The sequence below is a fragment of the Emys orbicularis genome, chromosome 7 (genome assembly GCF_028017835.1).
Source record: "Emys orbicularis isolate rEmyOrb1 chromosome 7, rEmyOrb1.hap1, whole genome shotgun sequence".
NCBI classification, from domain to species: Eukaryota; Metazoa; Chordata; order Testudines; family Emydidae; genus Emys; species Emys orbicularis.
This window is the reverse complement of record NC_088689.1, coordinates 31269828-31285279: the sequence shown is the minus strand read 5'-3', so window position 1 is coordinate 31285279 and position 15452 is coordinate 31269828. Positions and strand designations below refer to the sequence as shown.

The 15452-nt window shown below is 43.0% G+C and overlaps 1 protein-coding gene across 1 annotated transcript in view; it reads right to left on the bottom strand.

Annotated features, from left to right (window-relative positions):
• Positions 1-15452, bottom strand: part of BLNK (B cell linker) — a 151265-nt gene that overhangs the window by 56925 nt on the left and 78888 nt on the right. The window lies entirely within an intron of this gene.

Below are 15452 nucleotides of genomic sequence, written 5' to 3'. Positions count from 1 at the left end.
CAGCCATCTGCATACAATGCTCCTGGCTAATGGGAGTCATCAAGATTCCAAACCACTATTAATGGCTCACACTTTGCATAATTACAATAGGCCCTCAGAGTTCTATTTCATATTTCTAGTTTTAGATACAAGAGTGGTACATTTCTACAAATAGGATGATCACACTCAGTAGATTATAAGGTTTGTAATGATATCTTACAAGAGACCTTTTTCATGAAGCATATTCCAGTTACATTATATTCACTTATTATCAGGTTTTTATAAAACTATTCCAGTTACATGATATCCACTTCTTATTATGTTTTTATAAAACCATATAGACTGCACAACGTCACATATGCAATAGAACGTTTCTGTCTCTCTGTTCTCGATGGAGGTGATGGGTCTGCTTTCTCTTATCTGTGTTTACAGTCTTGGGGTCCTCTGGTGGCTCTTCTGGATGCCCAAAGAGAGGGATGACCAAGCAACCTTTCTGATCCTTTTGCTTGGCAAGCAGTATACAACCTTTACTTTTAGATTTGGACCCTTCACTCGTCCTGTTCTCATCCTGCCATATAAGGAGCCTGAAATGAACTGGCATTCATAAAATTTGGACATACAGCCTGGATTCAGAACTGCATGGATTCTGCTACCAGTGGACCTCCTGCAATCGTGGAGGAAGGGGATTCATTTCAATGTTCTTTTCATAAGTTGATAGATTTTTAATGTCCAGAGGAATTTCACCACTTGATTCCTGCACAAGCCTGATAACTTGCAGCTGAGCTGTTTTTGATTATAGTGTTCACTGCTACATTGTAAAGCATGCTGATAGGTGAGAAAGGTGATATATAGCAGTCAGTAATAATAGATGGGGAGGTTGTTGTTTTGTATATTTTGAAAATTTGAGCTCTAGTTTCAGCATGATGACAAGTTAAGAGGTAATGCCAATACCATCTAATATGTTCAACAGCTAATGGTGTCTTGCTGCTAACGTGACACTGAAACTTCATTTTCAAACAGGAAAACATTGGTCTCTTGTGCAATGCTATATTACAGTGCCATGAATAAGAGCTAGTTATTATTTTCATTTTTATTATGTACACCAAGTAACTGATGCAGTTGTAATCATTTCATCTGTGGATGTAACAATTCGAGATACTACTTGTCCTGATCCTGGTTTTCTATGTTTTGATTGACTGATTTGGCAGACCTTTTCTATGCATCAGTCAGTCAGTAAACAGCTGATCCATAACTGCAGGTTTTTTTTTAAATGAAGCCTATTGTATTCTTCTGAATAGTTTTTCATTCGGATGCTTTGAAGTCAATGGCATTAACAGTCACCTTAAAACAAATATTATATACATCCAAACTCACTGAGCTCTAGGCCTATACAAATTACAAACCCACTACAATCCTGAAGGGGATGTCAGAGAAGGGATAATGGGTTCCAAAGAGTTTTTATTGCTCTTCAAAGGGAAGTATGAAATCACTGGAGGGAAACCAATAAAGAAAATGCATAGTGTGGCACCAGGGAATTATAACCCATTGAGTCTGACGTCACTATTAATCAAGATCCTAGAGGAATTTTTGAAAGATGAGATAGCATTCCTACAGGCATGTGGGCTGAAACCACTATCTTTCTCCATTAAAGATGATGCAAAGAGCAAACTAACTGATGGAAATAATCTGTATTTTGTATATTTTATATGTCAGTTGTGTACAGAAGAATGAAGGACTAGTATCATAGGTTTGAGATTAGCATACAGTGGACAGTTACATGGAAAGTCCCCTTGTATAGATTTTCCACTGCACCTCAGATCTGACTTGTTTTTCTATTCCCTGGACATCTGTTGAGCAGCAACTAAAAATCTATCCTGAATTGTCTGATGGTCTTGGCCCTGATTCAGCAAGAGCCTTATATATCTAAGAAACAAATACTTAGCCCTGGTCTACACTAGGGGGAGGGATCGAGCTAAGTTACGCAACTTCAGCTACGTGAATAACGTAGCTGAAGTCGACATACTTAGATCTACTTACCGCGGTCTCTTCACTGCAGTAAGTTGACAGCTGATGCTCTCCCATCGACTCCGCCTGCGCCTCTCGCCAAGCTGGAGTACAGGAGTCAATGGGAGAGCGCTCGAGGGTCGATTTATCACGTCTAGACTAGACACAATAAATCAATCCCTGCTGGATTGATCACTGCCTGCCGATCTGGCGGGTAGTGTAGACATACCCTTAGATGGAGTTTAGGTATTGTTTTGTCTTTTATGGTCTGCTCCCTCTCAGTCTCTTAGATGGATTCTCCATCTTATTCTTCAAAGCAACACTTTCCTGTCACACTGCTTTGAACTGGGAGTAGATTAGCATTTTCTTTGGTCTTTCACCCTTTAGCAACGGAAGTGTAGCAACTAACTGTCTTTGCATACATGTTGCACAAATCATGCTAGATAAGATCTATCTACACCAGTACTGTGACCTATTGCAGACAATAGTCCTGAACCCCAGGTATGTGAACTCGTTCACCACTTCAAGTTCATAGTTGTTGATCTTGATGGAGGGTGCTTCCTCAACTCCTTGGCACATTATGTTCATCTTTTTTTAAGCTTATAATAAGCCTGAAGTCTTGGAAGGCTTTGGAAAAACTGTCCATAAGGCTTTGAAGATGAGCTTCTGCGTGGACTGTCACTGCTGTGTTATCAGCAAAGAGGAGGTGTTGGATAAGGCCCTCCTGAGTATTGGTTTTAGAGCTGTCTTGCAAGATTGAACAGCTTTTGTCATAAATATAAAGGGAAGGGTAACGACCTTTATGTATACAGAAACATAAAATCCTTCCTGGCCAGGAGTACAGAATCACTTACCTGTAAGGGGTTAATCAGTTCAATTAACCTAGTTGGCACTGAAAGAAGATAATTTCAAATCTCGGGGGCGAGGGGGGGGGGAGTTTTGTTTGTGCTCTCTTTGTTGGTTCCCTCTTGGGACAAAGAGAGAGAACAAGCAGGTAAACTAGCCCCTAAAAAGATCCTGAAATGATACATCTAAAATTACAGAAATTGTAAGTAATAGCAAGGAAATGTGTTAGATTATCTTTTGTTTTGGCTTGTGAATTTTCCCTATGCTAAGAGGTAGTTTTATTCCTGTTTTTTGTAACTGTAAAGTTGAGTCCAGAGGGGAGTCCTCTGTGTTTTAAATCTTTTATTACCCTGTAAAGTTACCTTCCATCCTGATTTTGCAAGTGTGCTGCATTTACTGTTTTCTTTATAATAAAATTCTTCTTTTAAGAATCTGATTGATTTTTAGTGTCCTAGAAAAAAAGGGTCTGGTCTGTACTTTTATTAAAGGCAATTGGTTGGTATTTTATTCTCAAGCCTTCCCAGGAAACGGGATGAAGGGGCTTGGGGGAATATTTTGGGAAAATAGGGACTCCAAGTGGTCTTTTACCTAAATCTTTGTTTAAATCACTTGGTGGTGGCAGCAATACCGTCCAAGGAGAAGGAAAGGATTTGTGCCTTGGGGAAGTTTTTAACCTAAGCTGGTACTTATAAGCTTTCATGTGGGTCCCCACATCTGTACCTCAGAGTTCCAAGTGGGGAAGGAACCCTGACAGCTTTCCATCAGATCTTGTGTGAAAGTAGATTCCCTCAGCTGAGGAACTAAAAGCTTGTTTCAATAGCAGAGAGAAGATGATCCAAAACAGAGTTCGGGCAAATACACAACCTTGCTTAACTCCACTACGAATCTGGAAAGCTTCAGTGACTGAGCTGTCATATTGGACAGTGTTGTACATGTTTTCATGTAAGGATTGAATCATGCTTAAGAGCTTGGGGGGACATCCAATCTTTTCTAGAAGTGTGAATAGTCCACTTCTACTGACAAAGTCAAAAGCCTTTGTGAGATCGATGAAGGTTACGTAGAGGGGCTTTTTTTGTTCTCTGCATTTCTCTTGTAGTTGTCTCAGCAAGAAGATCATGTTGATAGTAGACATTTCAGCTCTGAAGCCACACTGTACTTCAGGATAGATTCTGTCTGCAAGGGTCTGAAGTCTGTTCAGGACAACTTGGGCAAAGGCTTTCCCCATAATACTAAGAAGGGAAATGCCATGATAGTTGTTGCAGTTGCTCCTGTCACCCTTGTTTTTATAGAGAATGAGGATGTTGGCCTCTTTCATTTCTTCTGGTACTTCGCCTCCTTTCCAGCACAGATAGAGCAACTCGTGAAGATGTTGCAGTCGAATAGGTTTTCCGCATTTTATGACCTCAGATGGTATGCAGTCTTTTCTGGGGGCCTTTCCATCGGGGAGGCCATCTATGGGAAGGCTAAGCTCCTCAACAGTTGGTTTATTGTCAAGTTGGTTCATAACAGGCAGGCTTTTGATGGCACTGATGGCTGCATCCCTAATAATATTTTTCACAAGAGTAAAGCTCAGAGTAGTGTTCTACCCAGAGATTCATCTGCTTGGTGCGGTCATTGATTGTTTCCTCTGTTGTTGATTTCAATGGGGCTGTCTTCTTTAAGTTGGACCCAAAGCTTTCTTGATCCCATCGTACATGTTTCTAATGTTGCCTGCATCAGCTCCTACCTGGATGCTTTCACATAAGTGCAGCCAATAGTTATTGGCGCAGCATAGAGCAGTTTGTTGTACCTTGGTTCTTGTCACTCTCAATGCTTGTAAGTTTTTTTTTCATTTGGGTCTCTCTTGTAGTTGGTTTGGGCTGTGCATTTGGCCTCTATGACTGGTGTCAACACAATGGAATATGCGTCAAACCAGTCATTGGTCTTGTTTTCCTTCTTCCCAAAGACTGACAGAACTGCATCCTAGATTGTGTTCTTCAGTTGCTCTCACTTCAGCTGGGTGCTTGTGGCACAATAACTGGTGTCAAGGGCTTGTTATAGTATGTTCTTGTACTGCTGTGACTTTTTTTGGTCTGCTATGGCACTGATGTTAATACGAGGATATCCTTTTACTTTAGATCTATGTATTTTCTTTGGTTTAAGTCAGACCTTGCTGCATACCAGAGAGTGGTCTGTGTCGCATTCAGCACTTCGATAACTATGGGTAATGAGGACGATGTTAAGATAGGTATGCCTTGCGATGATAAGATCCAGTTGGTGCAGGTGGCCAGATCTGGGATGTTTCCAAGATACTGTGTGTTGCGGCTTTGTCTGGAAGAATGAGTTTGTTACACAAAGGTCATAATAGGAACAAAATTCTAGCAGTCTCCGACTGTTTCCATTTATCATACTAGTTCTGTTTTGATCAAGACAGTTGGTCCATACTTCATGAACAGCTCCCACCCTTGCATTGAAGTCCCCTAGCAGGAAAACATATTCGTGTTTTGGAATTTTGCTGATGGTCATGTTCAACTGGTCATAGAACTGGCCCTTGAAGATGAGGAGAGTGTTGGGGCATACACACTCACAAGATTGACTGGGCCCTCAGTTGTAAATGAGCATAGTGCCAAAATTCTCTTGGATCCATTTGTAGGCGGCTCAATCATCCCCAGAAGTGAGTTCTTGATAGCAAATTCCACTCCGTGCTCTCGCATTTCTTCTGGGCTTTTTCCACTGCCAGAAAAATGTGTAGTCTTTTTTTCCTTTGAGCGATCCGCTTGATGCTAGCTGTGTTTCTTGGAGGGATGCGATATTGAGCAGTTTCAGCTCGTCATTGATCATGGTAGTTTTGCGTGCATCATTGATCTGTTGAAGGTCCTCAGATAATCCAGTTGTCATGGTGTGAATTTCCAGCACCCTACCTTTAAGGATGTTTTCTTTCTTTTACTTGATTTACCTGGTGTGTTGGTTACAGTCCACTTGTCAAGTTATAATCTCTAAACTCCAAGCACCCATTGAAGCAGGCAGACTGTGGCGGGACAACACCCTATTGTCAGGAGCTGCCCAATTTTATGGTGGGCGGTGGTTGTCCAGTGAGATACCGTATGATGATCTCTCCCACCGTCGGAGACAGCCCCGGGCGCTCAACTCTATGCCAATCAAGTAAGAGCTTAGAACTGGTGACTGCAAGCCTGGGCAGATGATATGGAGGCCCCGAGTTGCCCATGCATCAGGACCTCCCTCTTGGCATCACCAATTAAATCCAGAGGAGAGGAAGAACCAATATATCTGGTACCCAATCCGCTGCAGGCATTGCCGGAAAGATGCTAAAATGTTAGTACCTGATTGCCTTTGGGGCTCCACTCCAGATTTTTGGTCTGAGTTTACCCTCATAGCCTTACATTCTCCCGAACTCACCCACAAGGCAGTGAGGTTCTTCTGTCAGGGGTTGCTCCCTTAGCCTTACACCCTCCCGGGTTACTCAGAAAGCAGTGGGTTGATGAGCCGCAGGTAGTACCATCTACTCTCATTACAGTAGCAGGCACAGCCTGACCTGACAGATTCCTCACTACCTGCTGAAATTACTGAGAGCTGAAATCACTAAGAGCTGGGCTAAGAGGTGGAACCTCAGAATGTAACATCATGGGAGCAGCAAGTGGTGTCAGCAGAGAAATTGTGGTCAGTGGTTGCAGAGTTGCAGTTGCAGAAGCGGCCGCGGATGCATTGCTCAACCTCCCGCCTCTTTACCTCGGGGAGGGAGGTGAACCCTGTGAATGCACCTCTAAACTCCAGGTATTCCCTAACCAAGGACAGCCAGTTGTGAGTCGGGTGAAGTGGAGGGAGAGGGGAATGATGTGTTTAAAGGGACCTTCATTCATTGGACTTTCCCACTGCATGGTGGGATACTGAGGCAAAAGACACTGTCCAGTAGGCTGCAGGATTGGGTTTGGCTATGGTCACATGCTTTTGAATGTGGTTGGGGTGGTTCCCTTTCCCTTTTAATAAAAATTCTCTTTTGTTATACTCAGACTCAGTGCCTGGGTGTGGGAAGTATGCCTCTTAGAGGCTCCTGGGAGTGGTGTTAGATTTTCCCAGACTACTGGATGGGGGCTTGAACCAGTTCTGTTTTGTATTTTTAAGAGGAATCCCTAGATATTGAACCTGCCCCTTGGTGCTGCCGACTCCACCTGGCAGAAGAGTTACATATGAAAGTCACCCAGTTCTTGCCCTTGGAGAGAAAAGTGATTTTTACAACAGTATTTTATAGAGGCTGAAGTGGGGTGAGATAAGATGCATGGAGGCCAAATAGGAGGAAGTTTCAGTAGCTGATTAGAAATTACAAAGAACTGCAGGAAATAGAAGTTAAATAATCAGAGTTCTGTCTACTCTGTGGCAAACTGAGCCTACATCCTGTGGACAACACCTCTAGTGAGGCAGCCTAGGAATTATTCATGAGCTTTGGGTGGATTTAAAAAAAAAAAAAGATTTCTATGCTGTCCCCATGTGATTTATTATAATATTAGAGTCAGTTTATATTATGCTGCACACAGGGCCGTCCCTAGGGAGGTCCGGAGCCCGGGACATAGGTGCCAAGTTTCTGTCTGCAGGGGATGCTCCCCCCGCAGCTCCGCACAGGCCCCGCCCCCACTCCACCCCTTCCCTCAAGGCCCCACCCCACCTCGCCTCTTCCTGCCCCACTCCCACCCAGTTCTGTCCCCTCCCACTTCTCTCCCCTCCTCCCCCCCCCCCCCAGCGCCTCCAGATGCTGTGAAACAGCTGATCGGCAGTAGGTTCTGGGAGGAAAGCGGAGGTGCTTTGGGCAGGAGGTGCTGAGGGGAAGGGGGAGGTTAGTGGGGGGGCTCCTCCTCACACCCCCCACCTGCCTCCTGCATCACCTCCCCGCCCCCTCCTCATGAAGCCTGGGTCCCTCCAAAGCGCGGGGCCTAGGGTGGTCGCCTCCATTCACTGTACCCTAGGGACGGCTCTGGCTGCACTACAATTTTCAACAGGTCACAGCTTTTTTTTGTATTGACAACATGTCAATGTCTGGCGGAAACAGCCAGGGGAAAGCAGGAATGGGAGTGGGTGCTGGGGCTTTTGGCACCCAGGAAGGCATAGAGATGGTTTGGGAACTCAGGAGGTATTTGAGGCTTTTGGCAGTGGAGGAGGTGAGATGGGTGGTAGGGAAATTAATCTCTTTTTCTCCCTTCATCATGGTGGTAAGGGTCAGAAGAGACTTGAGACTTTTTTGTGGGTGGCGTGGGGGTGGAGAGAGGTTGAACTAGTTTCCCCATCCCAGCAACCCTTGATAGCAACTAGCTCAGTGGTTCTCAAACTTTTGTACTGGTGACCCCTTTCACACAGCAAGCCTCTGAGTGCGACCCCCCCCCCATAAATTAAAAAAACACTTTTAAATATATTTAACACCATTATAAATGCTGGAGGCAAAGCGGGGTTTGGGGTGGAGGCTGACAGCTTGTAATAAACTTGCAACCCCCTGAGGGGTCCCGACCCCCAGTTTGAGAACCCCTGAACTAGCTGCATCACTGCTTTAATATCAGCTGATGCATGTGACAACAGTAGATAAGCACAATTGCTGGGTGTTTCCCCTAAAATGATCAGCAATAAAATAGTTAATGCTGACAAAGCAAGCCTTAGGTTTCAGAGTTATTACACATTTCAGATGGATGATGCAATCCATGCTTCTTTTAGAGCTGATCTTTTATGCTTTCTGCAGACTCGGGCAACAAGCACTGATTACATTTGGAAGGTTGTCTTTGCAACCATAATGGCTAGAAATGAGATGAGTGGAGGCTTAGAACCTGCTGCTGAAATCTCTGGTGGTGTATATTTTGTAGCACATTCTGAATCTGTGGACTACATAGGACCATGTACATAATAAGCAGCTTGGCAGATCAACAGTTCTATCCCTGTTTGCAACCTTTCCAGGTATTTTTTTTCTAAATATGAAATGTTGTGTGTCAAAGTTTGATTACAAAACTTGATTAAATGACTATTATTAATACTAACAAGAACGTAACTAGTAAAATTTCCATCACTTTCTCAAACTGTGCTGCTGTAAGCTCAAATGTAGCCACCCTAAGATGAAGGGAGAGAGCTCTCCCATTGACTTAACTACTCCAGCCTCTGTGAGAGGTGGGAGAAGCTGTCCCATTAACATAGCGCTGTCCACACTGGCGCTTATGTCGGTGTAACTTATGTTGGTCAGGGGGGTAGTCATACCCCTGAGCGACATAAATTATGCCGACATAAGCTGTAGTGTAGACATATCCTAATATTCCCAACTGATTTTTTCTCAAAAAGAAAACTGCTTCCTGTAATAAAGTATCCTGTACAGGATAACATAGTAGGTGCCGATTTACAATAAAATGTCACTTCATTCCCAAATGAATTCATTTTCTAGTCTGCATGTTCAAGAGGAATAACTTAGTGAAGCAGAAGAGGGAAAACTATAAAACTAATACTTTATTGAAATACTCTAATCTAAGCCACTTCCAAGGCTTCTAGGTCAGTAAAAAACTGGTGAGGACTACAAATACTTTTAAACTTAATGGGCCATTACAGCACTTAGGTGAGCACTCAAGCTCTTAGGTGACCTCCCACTGACTTCAATAAGGTCAGAATTTCATCCACTGTGTTTAAGTGGGAATGCTAAATCCAATAAGGTTATCTTTTGTATTGCAAAGCAACTGTAAACCCAACCCCAGAACAAAGTGAAATACTTTTCATGGTGGTTTCAAATAATACCTGGGAGCAGTGGTTGGAGGTGGTGATTTTAAGTTACATTGCAAGGCATTTGGAGGAGCAAAAAAGGGGGTAAAGATGAAGACCTCATGGGGCTGAGGGTATATCTACACTAGAGTGGCACAGTTATGGCACTGCAGCAGTGCCACTGTAGTTTAGACGCCTCCTATACTGATGGAAGGTTTTTTTCTGTTGATGTAGGTAATCTACCTCTCTGAGTAGCTAGCTCTGCATCTACAGTGGGGGTTAGGTCGACCTAACTACATTGCACAGGGTGCAAAATTGTTCACAACCCTGCGTGACATAACCAGGTCGATCTAATTGTTGCATTTAAACCTGGCCTAAATGTCAAGGTGCCGTTCTTAAGTTTTGTGCTCGGAATATATTTGCCGAGTTAGCATACAGTCATACAGCAGATGGAAACAGTTTGTAGGAGCAGAAGTTTCAGGATAACCGTCTCTCTAAAGAACTTGAACCAAAAAGCTATTGCTGGGGTTCTGAAAGTTTGGTGCTACCTCTTTGAGTTGCTAACTGCACTTAAGCTTTGCTGACTGTTCCCCGTTTTTATCAGTATATCTGCTTATGGACCAATTTGATTATGCAGCAGCAATCCCTTAACTTTTGAAAGCTGAGTCCAGATGCACTACCCACCAAATTAGCAGGGCAGCATGCGGTCACTTGCACTGATACTGTTCCATGTCCCTCCAGCTGGTCTTTGGTGCTCCACACTTTGGGAAACACTGCTGTAAAAAATATCGGATCCTTTGTCTATGCCACATAATTAATTCCTCTCCTGACAAAAACTCACTCTCTCTGGCGTCCAAGGTTTCCTGGCAACTCAGACAATGACAATACATACAGACAGTTTATCAAAGTATAATCCCATAATGCATGGTATATGATATAATCCCATGCATGCACAATACACTTTATAAAAATAATAAAGGTAGAATTCTACAAGGTGTCTGCATTCAGACCCAAGTGATATTAAACAGATGACAAAGTGAATGACTCTCACAATTTCAAGCACCATGTCCAAGTCTACAACATGCCGGGTGAAGAGACATGTGGTGACTCTCCCTTAGTTCCCATCTTATCCAGATAAGTGAAGGAGATGAGTGAGCTAAAAATACAGACCCAGAGATGCTGATGCAATGATGTTAACAAAGAGATACATCAGATATAATAAAAAATACACCACTGGAGAGAAGCTGATAAATATCAACATGAGAAGAACAGGAGAACTTGTGGCACCTTAGAGACTAACAAATCTATTTGAGCATAAGCTTTCATGGGCTACAGCCCACTTCTTCGGATACCCACGAAAGCTTATGTTCAAATAAATTTGTTAGTCTCTAAGGTGCCACAAGTACTCCTGTTCTTTTTGCGGACACAGACTAACACGGCTGCTACTCTGAAATCTATCAACATGAGGTTATCAAACCCAGTTCACAAAATCAAACCTTTCAGACTTGCATTGATAAGCTTGAAGCTTTAGGCACAAACAAATGCTGATACAACACTAAAGCCACTTTGATTCTTGCAGCTATTGAATGAACTCTTAAGAAAACTGCCTTAGAAAATGGACTATAATTACACAAGTGATACTTTGTTTCAGTAGGATTTTTTTGTCTCTACAACCATTGGCCCATTAAGAAAGTTAGACTTCAAATGCAAATATCTCCCCAATGTAACATTCAGTGCAAACACTGGGGCAAATATTTTTTGTAAAGGAGAAACAAAGAGAGATCCTACTATATAATCAACTGCATTGCCAACATACCAGGGACAGTACCATGTAGTATGAGCTGGTGACAAAATAGGTAAATGGGTGATTATGTCAAGGGGTGAGGCCAGAGTAGGATGACCAGATGTTCCAATTTTATAGAGACAGTCCTGATATTTGGGGCTTTTTCTTATATAGGCACTTATTAACCTCCACCCCGTCCCAATTTTTCTCATTTGCTATCTGGTCACCGTAGGCCAGAGGTTGTCAATAGGTGAACTGCAGGCTAAATCTGGACCACCAAATGCTTTTGTATGCATCGCAAAATCTTTTTATTTACATATTATTATCATTATTGTTACTGTGGTGTGAAAAATATTTCTCTGAAGTCTGGACCTTGACCAAGAAATTTTGACCCTGACAAAAAATAATTGACTACTTCTGGGTGGCAATGATGCAGCTCCATTATGTTCATCCTTTGTTGTGCTTGTGCATCCCTCTTAAATCTGGGCAGGTTTCTCTTTCTAAGCAAGCAATGCAATTATAGCAACCATTGCTAAAAAATCAGCAAAGCCTGAAGTTTTATTAAAACCATATGGTAAAATATCTGGACCCATATGCAACAAGACCCTTGTGTATTTAAAATGGGACTAATCACATGCTTAAGGGTAGATATATACTGAAGTTCCTTGAGTTAGGGTTTTGGTCAGACATGTACTGGCCATAAGGAGGAGGAGGGGACTGTGAGGTATCAGAAGGGAGCAGAGTCTCCTTCCACTATCTATGCTAGGACATCACTAGAACTAGACATGCTGAAGAGGGAGAAACAGGAGCTGAGCCAGCCTGGCTGAAGCTACAGTAGGGAGGAAATGGCATCTCTTCCTGACATAATGGGCTTTGAATAGATACATAAATAATTAACTTGCCATCATGCCCAGGTTAGCATGGCAGCTGGCACCTCCTCCTAGTGCTTGAAGGAAATTCTACTTTAATCTTATGTAATGGTGTGTGTGGGAACCTCTATGACTATGTCTTTGCTGCAAAAAATTGTTTTTTACATTGAGATAGCTAATTTGCTGTGAAATCCTTATGGCGACACGGCACAGCTAATTTTAATTCATTGGGTCAGAGAGAGGCTAACTCTAACTTGGTGCTAGTGCACTCCCCTGGGATGTTGGAGACATAGGGACTTAAACCTGACTCCCCCACATGAGTAAAAGATGAGTGCCCTAGCAACCATCAGGCTATAGGCTATTCTGTGGTCTCTTATTTTCTCTTCCCCAGACTAGGAAAATGTTTTGAAATTTCAAAAATGTTCATAAGATGGGAAAACTATTTCCCGCCTGTCTCTAGACGCCATTTCCAGTGTACAAATCCTGAGCTATCCAGTCACCCTAAAAATACTACCTTGTAATAGTCTAGTCCTACTTCTTCCCCAACACCCTGTATTTAAAAGTGTGCTATTTTCAGAATGTTTTATGCTTTCTGTTTATCTACATGACACTGTCCCATTTGAAGATTTGGAGATACCAAAGAAGTTAAACCGGGGAGTCCTCTTAATACAAAATCTACTGTGCATAAACAAACTCCTGAGCAAATGTTACTAATGTGCTTAAGGCTCAAGGCTCATGGTGAATTAATGATTTTTTAAACAAAACCTTTAAAACAAAAATATATCAAGCAGTTTGCTTTTTCACAGAGAATAAAAGTAGCATGGACAGAGTCTGCTGTGCAAGCAGTTGAATTGTATCTGAGTGTTATTCACATGATTGTTTTGTGTTTATTTTATTGACTCTTTTTGCAGCTATGTATACAGATAATGATCCTCTTTTATACTCAATATTCTGTTTAACTTCTTGTGCCTGCAGAATGCTGAAATAGATTTTAATTTTACGGAAGAAGAAAATGCTCTTGTATTATATCTAAACTTCCCTTCATACACTACACTTTATCGCTTGTACTCGTTTTCAGTTGCTAGCATTTTAGCCCCAGTGATGGCAGGTGCATCGAGACAACTGGTACTTTTGGAATTGCATAGTCCTTGTATTAACAGAGTCTATAACAGCGTTCATTTCCCATTTCCAACCCCAGTCTGTCCTCTGACTTGGCACAGCACTAAAGGAACACAGAAAGTCATAACAAACACAATATAAAAGGGAAAAAAAATCGTACCTTAGCTTCTGACCAGCTGGCTCAGTGATCTTATTGAACTTGTCCATGTTCCGTGTTGATAGTATCAGGTAAACTAGTGACCATTTAATGAGAACATGTGCTGTTTCCTATGATCGTAAGAAGGAGTGCTATACCGAGCAGATAGAATCCCACGGGTTATCTCTGCCTGGTTTCTACGTTGTGAGAAGGAGAATACTCATTTATTACGAGACCTTAAAACTTGCCTGAGCACATATTTGAGTTTCATGTTTCTAGTTCATCATGTGACACACACACAGCCAGCCAGGCGGCTTGCTTTGACTCCTGAATGCTATGCAAACTTGATGACCGACACCTATTGGGCGTGCAAATTCCCCTGAAATTGAATGTGTCTCAAGTCTCTCTATTATATTACTTCCTCTTTGTGTCTTACATGCAGCTGGTGTTTTAATCAGATGGCATGACTGGAAAATATAACACTTACACCACAGACGCCTGCTCTCTAGCTACTTCCTGGTAGCAGAAAAGTGCAGGAGAGCTATCGGAAGGAATGATCCTGTTCAGTGTCCTGAGAAATTATCTATGTGCTGCTGCTTCGGTTTGGCATCATTATAGCTTCCTTTCATGACTCTACTCCAAACAGCCTAGAGATATGTCTGAAACTATTTCCCCCCTTTCAGGAGAAGGTGGTGATGTTTCCAGAGTAGCCTGCAGCTGCTAACTGTTAAATTGGTGTTTCACAACTCCATTCCATTCCAAAACAATGCTAAGTGTCAACATCACCACAGACAAAGAATGGAATTCAGAGTTGGGGCTGCCCTGTGAAGACTGATTGCAGCAACATGGTTGTTAAAAGCTCAGAGAAGTGGGGAGGATCTTACTAGGGGGTATAATGGGAAGGAAAGTGTTGTCTACCCTGGAAGACTCCCAAGTGACTGGAGGACTAGAGGCAAGAGACTGGAAATTAAACAGTTACCTTTGGGAAAGGGAATTTTAAGGTATGTCTACATTACAAGCGCTACAGTGGCACGGCTGTGGCGCTGCAGCGGAGACACTTGCTACAGCGACAAAGGGGTTATTCCTTTACTGTAGTAAATCCACCCCCTTGACAGGTGGTAGCTAGGTCAATGGAAGAATTCTTCCATTAACCTAGCAGTGTCTACATCAAGGGTTTGGTCAGTTTAACTACGTCTCTCAGGGGTAGGGTGGCCATATGTCCCGTTTTGGCCAGGACAGTCCCATTTTTAAGCCCTATTCTGGACATAGGGTGACCAGATGTCCCGGTTTTATAGGGACATTCCTGATATTTGGGGCTTTTTCTTATATAGGCTCCTATTACCCCGCAGCCCCTGCCCCGATTTTTTCACACTTGCTGTCTGGTCACCCTACCCGGACATCCCAACTTTTTTTTGACAGAACTGGGCATTTGTCCCATTTTCTCTTGCCAACTGATGATCAGCTGGCAAAACCAAACAGGACAAATGCCCAGTTTTGCCAAAAAAAGTGAGGCATGCCCCCTAGTGGGGTGCAGGAGAACGTTCAAGGGGGTGAGCAGCAATACCAGTCTTCTCGGGGAGAGGTGGAGGGGGGCTGGGACAAGTGGCTTGAGCCAGCCTCATGTGGGCTTGGTCAAGCAGCTCAGGCCAGCCCCACCCAGGGGGCTGGGAGGGGAGATGCTCGGCACTGCCAGCTTTGTGCAAAAGGGGGCTTGGGCAAGCAGCAATGCCAGCCCTGCATGGGGTGGGGGGTGGACAGACTTGGGCTAGCCCTGTGCGCTGTCCCATTTTCACTTAGGTGGACTTAAGTTTTAGGTGCAGACCTGAGTCAAACTGTTTAAAACACCATTTCAGTACATAATGAGTGTTTGGAGGAAAAGGTCACCTCACGTGGGAGAAGTTGTGACTATTTAACTAGAGGTGGGATGTTGCAATGATTTAATTAAACTGAGGAAACTCTGATTTAGCACTCTTAAACCAGATGGGGCAGGATAAACCTCTGTAAA